Source organism: Aquila chrysaetos, chromosome 20 (genome assembly GCF_900496995.4).
Source record: "Aquila chrysaetos chrysaetos chromosome 20, bAquChr1.4, whole genome shotgun sequence".
Taxonomy (NCBI): Eukaryota; Metazoa; Chordata; class Aves; order Accipitriformes; family Accipitridae; genus Aquila; species Aquila chrysaetos.
The window spans coordinates 2,588,418-2,604,447 of NC_044023.1; the positions used below are offsets into that span (position 1 = coordinate 2,588,418).

Consider the following 16,030-nt stretch of genomic DNA (forward strand, 5'->3'; position numbering starts at 1 on the left):
CATTTTAAAAGAAGCTTGTTATCTCTGTAACAAGTTCAGGCCCGAGCTAAGGTCCAATTGTCTCATGTCCAAAGGGTTGAGATGAAAACACACAATCAGGTGTAGGTTTTAGGGGAATGTTTAGGCCCCATCTGTCATTTGGCTTGAGTTTATCACCATATAATGCATTAGGCTGTATAGTAACATTGCATGGCTAACACTAGGCAGGAACGCTCTGATGTCTCATGTCATTAAGAGCAAATGAGATTTGCTGGCATTCAGGGCTCAGGCTAACCATAGAACAGAATGGCTGTCATAGGTATGCTACTAGAATGAACTGATCTGATCTGTACTTCAAAAGGCAGCAGAGACAACTAGCAGCCTTACAGAACAACGGTTAGATGAATAATTGACAAAAATTTATATGGGAAAAATAACCATCTAAATAATTATGAATGGCCAGATGAAATACAATTGCATTTTAATAGTATATTTTATAGAACATTTATGTGCTTTAGCAAGCATGCAAATAATTTAAAAAAACCCAAAACCCTAATGATGCAAATTAAAGCAGCATAACTGGAAAAAAAAATGTCACTTTTTTTTTTTTTTAACAGATAGATAACACTGACTTTAATTGCATCTCTCAATAGCATGCATATGAATAGAATTAGAAGTCTTCCACAATTAAGTTTTCAGTTTTGCAAATTTTAATCGTCATTCTTCCTAAGTGCCTGAAAATCTTAAGGTTTTTTATATTACGAAAAAAACAAAAGTAGTTGGTATTGAATAGTGGTGTTTTTTGCTCCAAATAACCAGAAATATCTGAAATCTTTAGTCATTCAAGTATGTCAAAAGTTTTATCCCAGAGTCTTAAACCCAAGGCTCAAGGAAATTTTATTTATGACTTTCCAAATTTCATAGGTATTTATGCAAAAGTCTTCAGCAAATTGAATGAATTTAGATTGACATATAAAATGTTTTTCCGAGTCCTCTTCTGACAATTAGCTGAACCAAAATCCTCAATTTAGACATATTTCAACTATGAAAAAGTCTGCAAGTAACAGCAAGTGTAAAGCTCCTACTGTTTTATAACTAGGGTCTGTCTTTAATTTTCCATGGTTTATAAAAAGAACACTCTAATCTAAAAATAGAATAGATGTTATGGAACTAATATAACTTGGTCACTTTGGCTGTTTAATTTGGACTTTAGACCCAATCAAGTAAGCAGCCTTTAACCTCTAGATAAGAGGAACTTTGATTTGATCTACTTTGAATCAAAACTACTCTGTCACACTGCCAAAACTGCTGTTGCAAAATGAATATAATGGAACAGATTTGCTCCATAATTTTGAGATCATCCTTTGTTTTGACAGGCCTACAGGTAAGTAAAACAGTGATTGTCCTCTCCATCAACTATGTTGAAGTGCTAAGTCTGGAAATGGTTACAGTTCTCTTAATCTTTCCTCAAAGTCACCATCATTCTTCCTCCTTTTAGGACTCGCAGCACAACCTTTTAGTTCTTCCACCTTGAACACTGACAAGAAAAGGTTGCAAGATATCCTTATTCTTAAATTTCAAATAAGAAATTCTCACTGCAGTGGGAACAAAAGAGATGCTACTGTATCCCATGCTGCACAACATACATGTTGCCCCTAGCAGACAAAAGGGCAACTTATAGCTTCTTCATACTGCCACTCCTCTTACTACATGACTGATAAAGTAGAATCCTGTAAAGCACACAGTGTTTACGGGTCAACTGTGGACAAGGTTAGCCTAATGGTCAGCCAGCCATCTATCTTCCCAAAGGCTTCAGCCATTGGATGGGATGTACAGTTGCATGTTATCCTTAATGAAAGTAAGATCTGCCTATGAGTAAACAATAGAACTTCTAACTGCCACAGTGAAAGTTATCTGGTGAAAGTACATTATAGGTTGTCAGAGTACCTTGGTGTTATATAGTAGCTTCCAAATAGTCAATTTTTCTCTAAGCATGAAGTGCAAATCCCTGGCCACCAACACTAGGAACTGTCTTCCTTAAACAGATTTCCAAATAAAGCAATAAAATAGAATAAACTCCTTCTTAAGAGTCCATTTTTGTAATTAACCAGACACATCTTTAAAAAAATAAAATAAAATCAACAGACATCTAAAATTTAAACATTGGCTTATATTCCTTTAAGCAAGTGACATTGAGAGTTATGTCCACTTTGTATCCGGGTGCCTGCCTCAGGGGTGAAGAAGGAGGCCTACAGGCATGGTCCCAGTTATAGCCCAAGTTATGGACTGTGGAGTCCGTAGGACTCCATATGCGCAAGTGCACCCATGAGGTTACTGTGCGGCCAAGAAACAACTGCAGGCAACCATGTCATCAGAAGGCAGGAGGACTCAAACTGACAGCTGCCCTTGCACAGACACCTCCCCTGCACTACACAAGCAGCTGAAGAGGCTTGAGTACATGGTTAAAGGGAAGTGCAAGCTTAAGTCACTCACTGAATAGAGACATACTTAATCACGTGTCACTGATCTCAATTTTTGTATTACACACAAAGCAGATGTTAAAATGAGTTTTCCAGCATCATCCGTAAAAAGTCTATAAAAATATTCTCAGAATCTCGAGGCATTATCACTTTGTATTTTCAATTTAAGACTTCAGTTTGCAAACCTCTGTGAGCTAAACAGCAAGTTAAAGCTAGTCTATATTTCACTTTGTAATACAGTGAATGACTGTGATGTTTTGGAGAATTTGATTATATATAATGTGATTAATTCTTTGAAACTCCTGAATCATTGTAACACAGTGTGTGCATGAAACTCACTATGTACAGATATCCTACAGCTTAGAAAGACTCAGATAAGCATGTAAGTCCAGAGGTCTGGTTTGCTAGGCACAAACTCCAAAAGCCAAGAGGATATAGTAATTCCTTAGCAGGAATTTTCTGTTTTCACAGTCAGCACAGCTAACTTGTTTCAGCAAAGTCTACCAATAATGCCAGAGCTGTATCACTGTAGAAGTATTTCTAGCCTAGAACTATGATGTTTTAGATTTTTGTTGAGTTTTAGAAGCAGCAAAATAAATATAAACAAATAACATATTCTGTTATTTTAACAATCACTAATATGAAGGATTGTGTTTCATGCATGCTGTTTTTTCCTTATTAATTGTTCTGGATTTTTTTTCGTGCATCTGTTCTCATCACACATGTTCTGTATGCTGCGAATAGAGGAAATAAAAATGCCAAGATTACACTGAAGAGAAAACCAGGGAATTATGGGTGCACCTATCAGCTACTATGGGTCACAAAGTAATTCCATTTTATGCTACTCCTATTTCTGCTCTAAGGTAATAAAATCTGGAATAAGCAGCCATTTACAATTCTTTGAGCAAAAGCCTATAAACTCCACCCCTTCCAGAGTTTAACATCCCGTGACTAGTAATATCAGTTCTTCTGATCTTCAGGCAACTAAAAAGGCTTTGTTCAATCATCCCACTACAAAAAATGTCTACTTCTAGTTTTGAAAAATCGTTATGTTGTCTATATTATAATTTCATCTAAGATGTCCACAAAGGTACCTAAGCAACGATACTATACATTTACACATACACCCAATAGAAGACCTGAAGTTTTCTGTTAAAATAAAAGGCTCTGGCATTATAGCATCTCTATATACAACAAAACAGCTAGGCATCAATGATCCCACATTGATATTATTCATAAACATTTCTGAATTATGAGAATTTTCAGGTTTGCTCAGGTTTTGGATATAAAAATCAAAGCATTTCATTACAGTTTTAAAGTTTGAATCTTCATATATGACTGCTAAGTCTGAGTCAAATTATGGATAACCTGTTCAATTTAATAGAATTTGCTATTACACTGGAAACGAAATGAATTTTACTGTTCAGTTTTAATTTACATTATAAATACTAGAATGGAGAAAACCTTTTATGTGCTAGCTTTATTCTTGCATTATTGAAAACTAAATTGTGAAAACTGTTCCTATGTTTAATAGTTTACAAATATTTCATCTGTAACTTTGATTTCTGCTGTGTATTTTGTCTTTTTTCCTTCCCATAAAAGATGAATGCCAACATTTCCCTCTGCAAAAAAATATTTAATTGCAGTCTTCTCATGGCTTTTTATAAAAAACACAAACAAAACACCGGAACATCCAAAGCACAAGTCCAATCAACAGATTACTCCGGGATTCTTTCATAAAACTTACACATGCTCATATGAGATCCAGGTAATAAAAACATAACTAACATTGGCTATAAAGATTTTCATGTGCAAAAATCATTCTCAGCCAGCAAAAGACTATGCAGAATAGTAGCAGAGATGTTATTCACATGAAGTCAGAAGAATATGCTTTAACATTTAATCATCAAAAAGACCGGAAGTGAGAGAATGCTGTTGAGATAACATTAAACATTGAGATATGAAACTAGTTGTTATTACTCCTTTTACTTGCAATTTATCTCATGTAGCCAACTGCTAACTATTATCTACAAGAAAGTAAAAGAAGGCACATGAACTCATCTGGTACACGTCTGTATTAACTGTCAGCTGTAGTGACAGCTTACAGTAGTTAATCTGGTGCTGATTGTGAGAACTATCATAATCATTAAGTTACTCCACTCAGTAGCAATTGCACATTGAATTGATTTCCAATTCCAAAGAGAGTTATTCAGTGCATTTTTTATATTTGGAAAACATAAAACAGAACATAAGAGATTACCATGGTATGAAAAACATCTTGGATCACAAGCTACTCTTTACCATAAACACTACCTGTGCTCAGTTAACCTGAAAGGCCTGTTACACTACATTCTAGACACGCTCTTTCCAGACAAAACTACCAAAATATGACCCTAGAGGTATTTAATGAAGCAACCAGAACATCCTAACCTCATATGAGTTACAGAAAATCAGAAGAAAAAAAAACAGTTAAAGCCTCTCAGCTTTGAAACATTACTAAAATCAAGGCAATGGTATAATTATACTACATGGACAGGTATAAATATGGACAAATATATACATGATGTAAATATTGGTTTTGTTGGCATTTTTTTCATTAAAACATATTTCATGGAATAGTTTGAATTTCATCTTGTGTACAAATGTGTCAGAGTTTGTCAAGTAAACTCACATGCAAGTGCTGCAGAACTTAATGGGACTGTTGCCAATTGATTTAATTAAAGCAGGCTCAGACCACCTCTGAAATAATGTCATATATAAGTTGGTTAAGATCACACAGCCTTTCCTAGCTTTGAAGACAAATTTAGAGATGGTGAAGGGTCAGCTTGATATCCCCATATATTTAATGTATTTATCTAATTAAGAGGAACAATAAAATGTTTTACATGTGCCTTGCAAAAATACATCTACCCTAAATGACAGCACCACATCCACTGAATTAAAGACCTTCATTGATCTTTTAGAAGAGAATGCTGCAAAAGGACTATGAGAAAGGACAGTCTTGTGATAAAACAATTGCATTCCCCTTTCAATAACTCAGTTGTTTCGTTGCTTCTGACACAGAAATTCTATGTGGCAATGGACAAGTAGTTCAAGCCAACATTTTCATCAGTGCTGTTTTCAGGTCCTAAATGTGAGCCACAGGGTCTGGTGATACGTTGTGTTCAGAAAGTGATTAATTGATGTCTCCGGAAGGTGGAGATGGTCATCAATTCTAGTAAGAATTGGAAAAATGGTATTAATTTTTCCTATTCATTGTTCTTCTGGTTATTTAGAGAAAATTGCATCATCTTACTGCATTTAGTTTTTCCTGGAGAAAAAAAGATGCTACTATTTAGACTTTTGTCTCAGTTCTCCACTTGTCCAGTGAAAGAATATTATCTACTTTCCCCCCATTCTCTGTGTTATCATTAAAATGGCAATCTTCTTCAGCAGGGATGGTATTACTCTACACATTTTTAATATTTCTGATTATGTCCGAGTAGAACAAAGCTTTAAGCTTAGTTTAAGCCTTTAGGAGATACCTTCTTCAATCATGAAAATGATATATTTTTCATTCATAGTATCTGTCATTGTAACAGACTTTATCTAATACACAATATTTGCATAAAATAAAGGTAATTTGGTTTTGGATAAACCAAAGTATGTGAATTTTTTCTATATTTCAAACAATGACTCAAAGCTCTGAGACATAGTCCATTTGATACATTAAAACAACTGCTCTGTGGTCTGCAGGTTCTTAAATCTGACAACCACTCCATAACATAGGACTGTACTACTTTGTGTTCTGTTGCTGCAGAGTCAGCAGAGGGAGCACAACATAACTAAAAAAAACTCTTTCCAAGAACTCTGCTGACACAATCAGTGATGCTCTTAAACAAACAAACAAACAAACAAGTACATAAAAAAAGCCTTGTTGGCTGATATGCCCAGTTCTGTGCTTGACAAAATCAGTAAGCTTCAAACTGCAGCAACAAAAAAAAAGTAACAGCAAAAAGCTATAAAGACTTGCTTTAAAAATTCCATTACAGAATTTTGTTTTGTTATGTTTGCATTACCAAGAAGCACAGATAAAAAGGATTTTTTCTTTTTATCCATGCACATATTCAAAACATTGGTATAATTCAGGGCAGAAATTGTTTCATTTATGTGATGATGCATGCACTGAACAGCAATATATTGGTAGGACTTAAAACAGTTATCCAAAGCAGTCTTTTTCAAGCAAATTACACATTAGAAACCACTGTGTGGGAAAAGGACCCAAGCTTACTCAGGCACCTGATAGAATAAGTAATGACAAATTTTTTTATTGTAAATCCAAATGGTTTTTGAAAACTCAGTACTGCCTTTCAGCATTCCTACCCTAGGCCTGTGTATTGTAGCAGGAACAAAAGTACTTCTGCATGCACCTTGGAGGCAATAACACTCCTGCTTCTACCACTGTCTCGGTAGACCTGTTATTTTTCTTTTCAAGTGTGAATTTATCAAAAATATTTACAGGAATGAAATTGAGCTCACTGCAGGACAAAACTTTTATGGATTTGTTTCAGTTAGAGAACTCTAAACTATAACTCCCCGCCCCCCTTAATTTACCTGTAAAACCAAAGAAAATACCTAGTGTCCTCTAGCAAATGTTGAGTGTCAAAATCAGCTCCATGATAAGAAATGAGTTAGTGAAGAAGTAAGTTCATAGCTGATTTGGTGCACTTTGAACATCAGCCCTGACTCCAAGCACAAGATCAAGACAATGGATGACATTTTCTTCTCTGTTCCTCAGATCCAGCCCCCAAGCCATCTAAACATGACCCAAAAATAAACATGTCCATTAGGAAAGATACCTGACAATACCAAAAACATGTACCATAGACAATATACTTTTGAAAGAATGGGAATAAACATTCCATGTAAAAACAAGCCTAGTGGCTCTAGACAAAATGGTTTTGTTACATCTTTAAGCAGAGGAGGAGGGATGTATCACCACTGCGGCAGGGTGCAGCCAACAAGCACACCTCAAGGGTTAATCATTGAGTGGGAGGGGTAGGAGCTTATGAAAGTCTCCTTTACAGTCTGCTGTACTAACCTGCAGAACCAGCACAGGACCAAAATTCTGATAGCAAAAAGAAAAGCAATAAGCTGGGGCTGAGTGGAATGTTAAGGGTGTGACAACAAACCAGATACTCCCAGGAACATCTTGAAACACTGCCACCAGATGCAAGTTTCTGTCACATCTCCACAATGAAACCATGGAGGAGTGTTGAAGACTGGATGGCTTAAGAACCAGGCTGAGAAATCCAAGTGGTGCACTGTACAAGGGCTGCAGAGAACAGTGTCACCGAGATCCTTCAAAAAGCCAAATAAAAAGTAAGGGAGGAGTCAACCCATTCATCCTCTCAGCAAGGTTGCACAGTAAAACATCAGAAGAAACTTGAGAAATGGTGTAAATCCAAACACTTCAAAAAGGCCAAAGGCAAGCAACTCATAAATCAGTAGGAAATGTATTTTATTCCTATAATTGAATTATAACTACAAGCTGTGATCACTAAAAGCACAGTCCATAAAATTTACTACAATGTTTAGGAGGTAGCTGCTAATAGAAAGAGGAAAAAAAAGCCCATTCAGAGAATAATAGAGCTGTTTAATTTAAAATATATTTTCTATTCTGTGCCTATGGAATTCACACAAAATGGTAAATGGCCTGGGTTCTTATTTGAAATAGCAGCATTTTATACCCTTGCAGCAACATAAACCATTGTAAATATAAATACAAATGAGAAACAAGCTCAAAAATGCCACAGGCTACTCAGATATACTACAAATTCTACCATCTTATTTTAATTATTGAACGTAGGTTTTGTTGCATTCTGATACTGGATAGACATTGATGAAACTTTAAGTTATTTCAGGATATAAAAGAAATTGATTGCAAAGCTGTGCTCAAATAACAGCTTAAATAGAAATTGAGAATACTGGGCAATGGAAGATAGCTGTATAACAAAAACTGATTTATATATCTGAAAAACTTCATAGACAGATAAAGAGCTCAGATTTAAGATGGACAGCACTTCCAAATCATGTTGAACATAACTACAAAATTCTGGAAGTGACACGGTGTTGGGCTCCCGGTGGTAAAAGACTGACTACAATAGAAATGAAAGTGTTCTACTACTGTCACAAGACTAACAGAACACTGAGCTGTAGAGACAATTTCTGCTCTGTTAACTCAGATTCAAAGTTTGTGGGAAAGGACCCTCAAATTGTTCAAATTGTTCTTAGAAATACTTGAGCAGAAAAACTGCACAGTTTTCTAGTTACAGGCAGCTGCAGTCCATGCTTTGTGAGGTGCCATGCATTGAAACTAGAATTAATCCTGATGAAAGACTTATCTTCTAATGCTTTTTGTTCAAAAACTTCTTAAAAACACCTCCAACTCTTCAAAATAGAAATTATTGTTATTTCATTCCACTGAACAACAACAAAAAACCAACCACCCCCAAAAGCATAAAAATCTGAAAAATAACATATCACCTGATTGCTAATACAAAAATCAGAATAAACATCTACAGAATTCTAATGGGCAAAGATCATATATTGGTATTTACAATATGCCCACTTGCCTTAGTAGAGCTCAAATCTGGATCATTTTGGTTTTGAGTGATTTGAGGAAACCGGAAACAAACAACGTCTCTAACTTGCACTGGCAATATTGTAAAACTATCTCATGATATAAAATGTAGGCGTTACTCTCTATGAATCATTGTGATTTAAAAAAGGATACTGATAGATAGGCAATGAATCACAATCAGTTTTGTAATCAGAAAAAGCTGGCTTCTTAAGAGAGACCTTTGCCCCCTTTGGCAAAGCATAACAACTAAATGTGCCAAGCTACTAAGGAGTACGCCTTCTCTTGTCATGTAAGTGGCCTCATAAGACTGAGGGAAGTAATTGACTTTAAAATATATAAAAAAATGCTGTGTATACAAGATAGCAAAGCTTTATCAACTATAAAGTCACAACACAATTAATTGACAAGAGTCTTAACATTCTCAGAACTGTGCTCGGCTCCAAGTCTCAATGTGCCTTTTATAACTGGCATGTATTTATACCAGGCAGACTTCATATTACTCAGGTCTAGTGAAAGTTTTACTAACTACAAGAAATTAATATAATTCAAAAAATTCAAATTTGTGCAGCTTAACTTACACTATTTTAAAAAAATTATTACTCTTTTTTTTTGCTACTGACTCAATATGAGAGAACAATCTGCTTCCAGATTCTTTGAGACTGGATTCTTGCTGTGCTAAATAAGGTGACTAAGACAATGTTCCAGAAACCTTTCCATATATCCCAAAGATGTACAATAAGATAATACAAATTTTAATTAATCTAAACATAAAATGTCATAGCATATAATGGGTATAAGCTCTTTTTATTAACAGTAACAAAACCAGAAATTACCAAGGAGTTAAGAAACCTTTTCATTCTCTAAGTTTTCAGTCAGATTTATAAGTTCAATGCATGTCTTTAGAAGTATTTTAAGAGAAAATTCCACACTCAGAAGTTCATATGCAGAACCTGTGACTGTGCTCTCAGATGTCAAACTTATATCGAAGTCAATAGAAAGTGTTATAGCTTCAGTAAAAATTCATTGTTTAGGCCACAGTTAAGTAAAACACTCACTTATATGCTTTATTTTCAATATTGTATTATTGCTAATGGTATTTAAATACCTGCTTAAAGTTAAGCACTTTGAAAAACTCAGTTCCTGGCTAAGGAAGGACTTCTTTAGCTAAGGTATATTATTAAATTACATTTCATATACATGTATACACACAAATAAATCAATGTATGTTGTAATACAGATCCATAAGAAATTAATTTCTCATAAAATGCCATATTTTCTATGTAAAATTACTGTTTCTCACTAACCACAGTGACAACACTGTGCCCAGAGTTAATAAAATACACTCACAACTACCATGAAACACTAGTCGCAATGTTTAGCCAGATGCCTACCGTATGTTTAAATAGGAAACTGTCCCAAAGTATTCAAGTGTAGTAGAAAAGCTACCTAGTAAATTTATACTGTGCTCACGCATGATTCATTATATGAAAATTTGCAGATTCCTCTGTGGCTTCATAAGCCTTTGCAAGATTCTCTAGGATTTAAGCATGTAGTATGGCAAAATATACAAGAAGAGATGTGTAAGCACTGAAGTTACTTGCAAGACAATCTTATGCCTCATTGCTTATTTGGTTTCATTAGGTCATTATCACTCTGTCTTCTAATGTATTTTAATATACTAATCATGGACTCTTCTTTAAAAATGGTGCTTAGTCAATAATTATCAACTAAGGTACCAATTTAGCAAGAAATTTTAGAATAGATATACTTCATTGTGAGATTCAAATCTGAATACAAAGTTTGTATTTCTTTTTGAAATGTTAGTAACTTTAGCAGTAAGTGTTGTATATTATGTGCACAATATCCAGTTACTGTTTTTCTTCTGAGACATCTTAGATGCAATAAATTTTAAACTAACACTGAAGAATTTTTATAATATTAATACTTAAATAACCACATAAAGCTTTCTCAGTCTACTTAGTAGTAGTAGAGAATTTATTGAGATCTTTTTACGGATGCATAATGCTGTTGGTAAGAAGCCTGGGATTTTTTTCTTTCCTCAGACTCTGTCATGTCAGTGCTTTTTAATGTTCACAAGACAGTAAACTTAAGTATTGTTTCCAAGAGATGAGCTAATAAGGCATACAACTGTAATAGGGTAAAATATACTCATTAACATCCTAAATGCAGTTCCCTGCCATGGCAGAATACTGAATACTCCCACAGGAAGAGGAGGAGGAGGAACAAATGCAACATGAGTTTAAACTCATTCCTTGAATTAAATCCCACTTTTAAAGTTTTTCCTGGCAGTCAAATACATTGCAAATTATCCATGAAAATGCCTCTCTGATATCAGGATGAGCCGTTTTCATCACAAAGCTGTCATCTTCTAAAATACTAAAAATGTAAAAGGTATTTTAATATGGTAAGACTATATGTAGGGCCCATATAATTTGATTGAGCACTATTTTTTATTTAGTATAACTTAAAATATTTTAACCTGTTGGATGATCACTAAATCCTAAAAGTTAAAAAGCACCATGTTGCAAAACTCATTCATTAATGTAAACATGTTTAGGGCTATTTGTGCATTAAATACAGAAAATATCTCAGCATAACAGGAAACACACTTTCCTATATATAATTTTTCTTATATATAATTATATATAATTTCTGATATATGCCAAGTGTAAGATAATACTTTCTGTATATGTGTGTGTACAGCCAGGAAACTCTGTGATGTCAAGCTAGTTCAAACACTTCAAAGCTTGAGAAAGTAGATAAATATACCAAGGAGGGCTTAACATTTAGCATTCTCCTCTTCTAGATGCCACATAAATTAATCTAGCACAAAAATATGTTCAGATTTTGTGTCGAATACAGTTATTTACACACTGTTATTGAAGTGTATTTTCGTTAGCTGCTGAAACTCTTCGATCAGACATTTATAAACTTGGAAGGGTACTACCAGTGATACGCATACCACTTCAGAGTGCAATGTTGCCCAACGCAGAAATGAAGGACCCTACTCTTTACTCCATCACAATTGTTGCCATTACTCTGACAAGAGAAACACCAGGCAAAAGAAAAATGGTTGATTATGTATAACAGCAGGCTTCGTACCAGCCTACAGTAAGAATACTCAACTAAAATAATTTAATAATAAAGACACGTGAACTTTTGTACACCTATCATCTGTTCTACAAATGTATCTTTCATCTTTTAAATTAGCAAAAAAAAAAATTAACCTTCTCAACTGTACGAACTGAGAAGCACGTAACCTGCTCAGCCACTTTTCAGCAATAGAGCAATCTCTTGTCATCTGACTACTGTACTTTTGACCTTCCAAAATATTCCCAATTAAAATACATTGACATGTTTTTACATGTGATCCAATAATTATTGTTCTCAATAGTGTAGGATACTTATCACATATTTGGATCAATGTTCTTTGCATCTCATGTACTCCATCTTTCTAAATATTAATTTTTCCAGATAGCTTTAAAACTATCCCATCAAGACGACTTCAGGCTGCCTACACAAGGAGTGTAGAATCAGGTCATAAGTAGGGTAAGCTTGCTTTTGTAACTGAAATTGCAACATTGTGCAACATTGTGAGAAGTATTTAATGAGCACCAGTAAATTAATTATGAATTGCCCTCTAAATTGAAGTTACCTTGAACAGTTCCACTTCTGAATCTTCTATTGGACTACAGGACAAGAGCATCAAGAGGATCTTCCCCATTCTTGTTTTTTGGGGCTCAGTACAAAATACAACATAATATAACATTGTACTCTGTATTTTATTCCAGAAGACAAATAGGCAGAAACTTTCTGAAGGAAATTTAGCACTGAAAACTGACTATCATAAGAGCTAGACAAAAAATACTAATTTTAAAGCCTCTGTATGACTAAATAACAGCACTCTGAGAAAAAGAACACTAAAATATCAACTATAAAAACTCAGGATTAAGTTAGCACCAGCTTACGTCCTTTCATGTTATTGTATTTCTTACTTTCAACAAAAATTATAGGAATTTCATTAGGAATTTTCTATTTGATATACTTCAGAAAAACTTGCAGACTAGAACTTGAAACTACACTAACTACTGAACAGAGCAAAATAAACCAACACCAAAACCAACCAACCCAAACAGAGCCCAGGATCAGAGTAACTGTGAAACAGATGACACCAAGACGCCCTAGAACAGCACTGTATTATCTTGAGTTCTAAACTAAATAAAATGGGCTAAAATTGTAAGTTTATGGGCTAACAATTTCCTTAGCAAACTCTAAGTAGTCCTGGATGTCAGTGTATACATTGGACAAATCAAACTATTTTCAATTATGTCATTTCCATTCCTACCATCTAATACTAATAAACAAAAGTCCCTTTACCACTCAGAAAGAAAACATCACAATACATGCATTCAGATAACGCATTATCAGGGCAACATTATATGATAATTCAAAAAAAGAGTACACGTTCAGTTGTTATACAAGGTTATTTAAGCCTTCTGTCACCCATCCCTCAGTAGTTTTCTGAGAAAAGGCCCCTCATCACAAATTTTTCTGAGAATCTAACACGAGTCTTTGGGAGCAGCACAGAATTTGACAGAGATATTTAACTCTTTTCCAAACGTACTATTCAAGGGAAAAAAAAAAACATTATACCTTTCTCTTAATGATATGGAAGTAACTTAATAAAAACACAATGAGTAAGTGCTGTTTGAACCTGAACGAAAAGATGAATATTCTCCCTGCAGCCCTTTGATAAGAAAAAGTACACAAAATATTGGGGGGGGGGGGGGGGGGGGGGGAGAGAATACAATTTCATCTTTTATTTAATTTCAAAATCATTAATGCACTTCAGAAAGAACTTAAATATAACCTGGATAATGATACATTAATGCAAAATTCTACAAAGTCCTGACTTTGTTACTGATGCATGAACTTACTGTATTTTCTAATAAGAGATCTGGCAAGGTTCAAATTTTACAGTGTGCATGAAGACTAAAAGGAAAGAATTTCTTTGATCTTATTTTCTGTTGGGTTGCTCTTCCTCTATGTTATTAATATCCTAAGAATATGTCTGCTATGACTTGGCCCTGCTTTTGTCAACCTTTCTGTTTTGAAGTAAAATTTTCTCCAATTATCCATTGAAATTGCCTTGCTTTCCCCATGAAGGAACAAACATTTTTACCTGCCAAGGTATGGAAAATTGTTTCACACAACTCACTTGTTCCTTCATATGAACTCCTGCATTTCCTGTAAGTGTCATTCATCCAGAAAGCAAGGTGTATTTATATTAACGTTTAAGCAAACATTATGTCTGGCAATAAACAGCATTTGTTTAGCAGTTCCATGGCTTTTGCTACTGTTCTTTGCTTCTGTAATAAACTAACATTTTAAAAATTGTGTTTGATGTTATTCTTCAGTTATTAATATTGGTGATCTTTAACTCAGAGTGTCCACGCATAGCAAGTCTCACTCTTGTCACACACTCAAAGTCAGCAGAGTTTTGGTCTGCATAGTGACTGTGTAACTGTATAAATCATTCTATTAAAGGAAGATGGAAACTAGTGTTGCTATTTTTGACAAGAAATTTTCAAGAGTTAAAATGACATCACTTTAGGACACCAACCAGAAAGTAGAGTATCCACAGCTAAGAACAATTTACTGTTCGGAAAAAGTTATTAATGTATACTTTCAGAATTCTGTTATTTTTAACAGCTAATCTTAAACAAATGCTTTAACAATGAACGCTAAACAGTGATTTTTGTAAATTTCTTTATTTACAGCTCTAAAGAATCTACCAATGCTTGACTAAATCAGTAAAGACTCTGATTGTACTTTGTATTTTGCACATAAATATTGTGGAGAGCATGAAGTGTCTATTAGCTCTAAGCTAGAAAATCTGTGTGCCCCAGTCACCTATGTTCATATGGATTTCAGATTCTATGAAGCTCTGCATATGAGACCGAGAATTGACTATAGAGATCCTGGTTCGTGTAAACTTACCTGCTTTCTTTAAAAATATGAACTGCCATTCCAATTCTATCTTTGACAGCTTTTTCTAGTTTCAGTTGAGGAGAAAACTGTATAATCAAGTTCTACCGCTGTTTCAGTAAGATTAATAATTATAGGGTTATGCAACATTAACAATAGTGGTACAAGCAAAGCAGCTATGTTAAATTTTAACAGCATTAAAAAGAGGGGAAGAAAGAGATTGAGAAAATTTCAGTTCCCTTCTCTGTCATGTGTTCTTGTCATCATCTTTTTTTTTTTTCTATATTTAAAATACTTTAAGAATTTCTTCTGCAAGTAATCTAAAAGGACAGCTAACAGCAAATCTTTCAGTTTCATGTCATAATAAATAGATGTATACACCACAATTCAAGACAAAAATGTATATTAAAATGCTTATATTTATAGCTAACTTCTCGCATATTTTTCTAGAACATTTATGGAGTAAGTTAGTATACCGAAAAATATCATATTAATTAACTTTCTGGAAAGTGTTATTTTGAATAATTACATGCAACCGTATTTCTTTCATCTAAATATGCATGTCATTTTCAAATACAAACCACAAATTATATACTGGAATTTTGCCCATATACTATGGGATGCTTGATAACTTGATTGGTTTATTTTTAAATCAGTTATTCATCTTCAATTTGGACAGAATACCAATAGTTAACCTTGCAGTAAATTATATTGTCATACCCCATTATTCTTTTAAGGAGATTCATTTTCTAGGCAAGCAAGTTTAGTGTGTGAGGAACTAAAAGTTATTGCTGTGACTTTTTGTAACCCCTCAAGCAGGCTTGTGAACAGCTAAATATCATGTGGCTCTGATATATACTAAGGATAAGTTACTGTGACTTCTACTCTTCTAATTTTTTTTAATTGCTAAACAAAAATCAATAGTTTGCAAATTTCTGTA

At 34.2% G+C, this 16,030-nt stretch overlaps 1 protein-coding gene across 4 annotated transcripts in view; it reads right to left on the bottom strand.

The window, feature by feature from the left end:
• The window catches only part of PPARG (peroxisome proliferator activated receptor gamma), a 60,642-nt gene that overhangs the window by 26,440 nt on the left and 18,172 nt on the right, over positions 1 to 16,030 (bottom strand). The window lies entirely within an intron of this gene.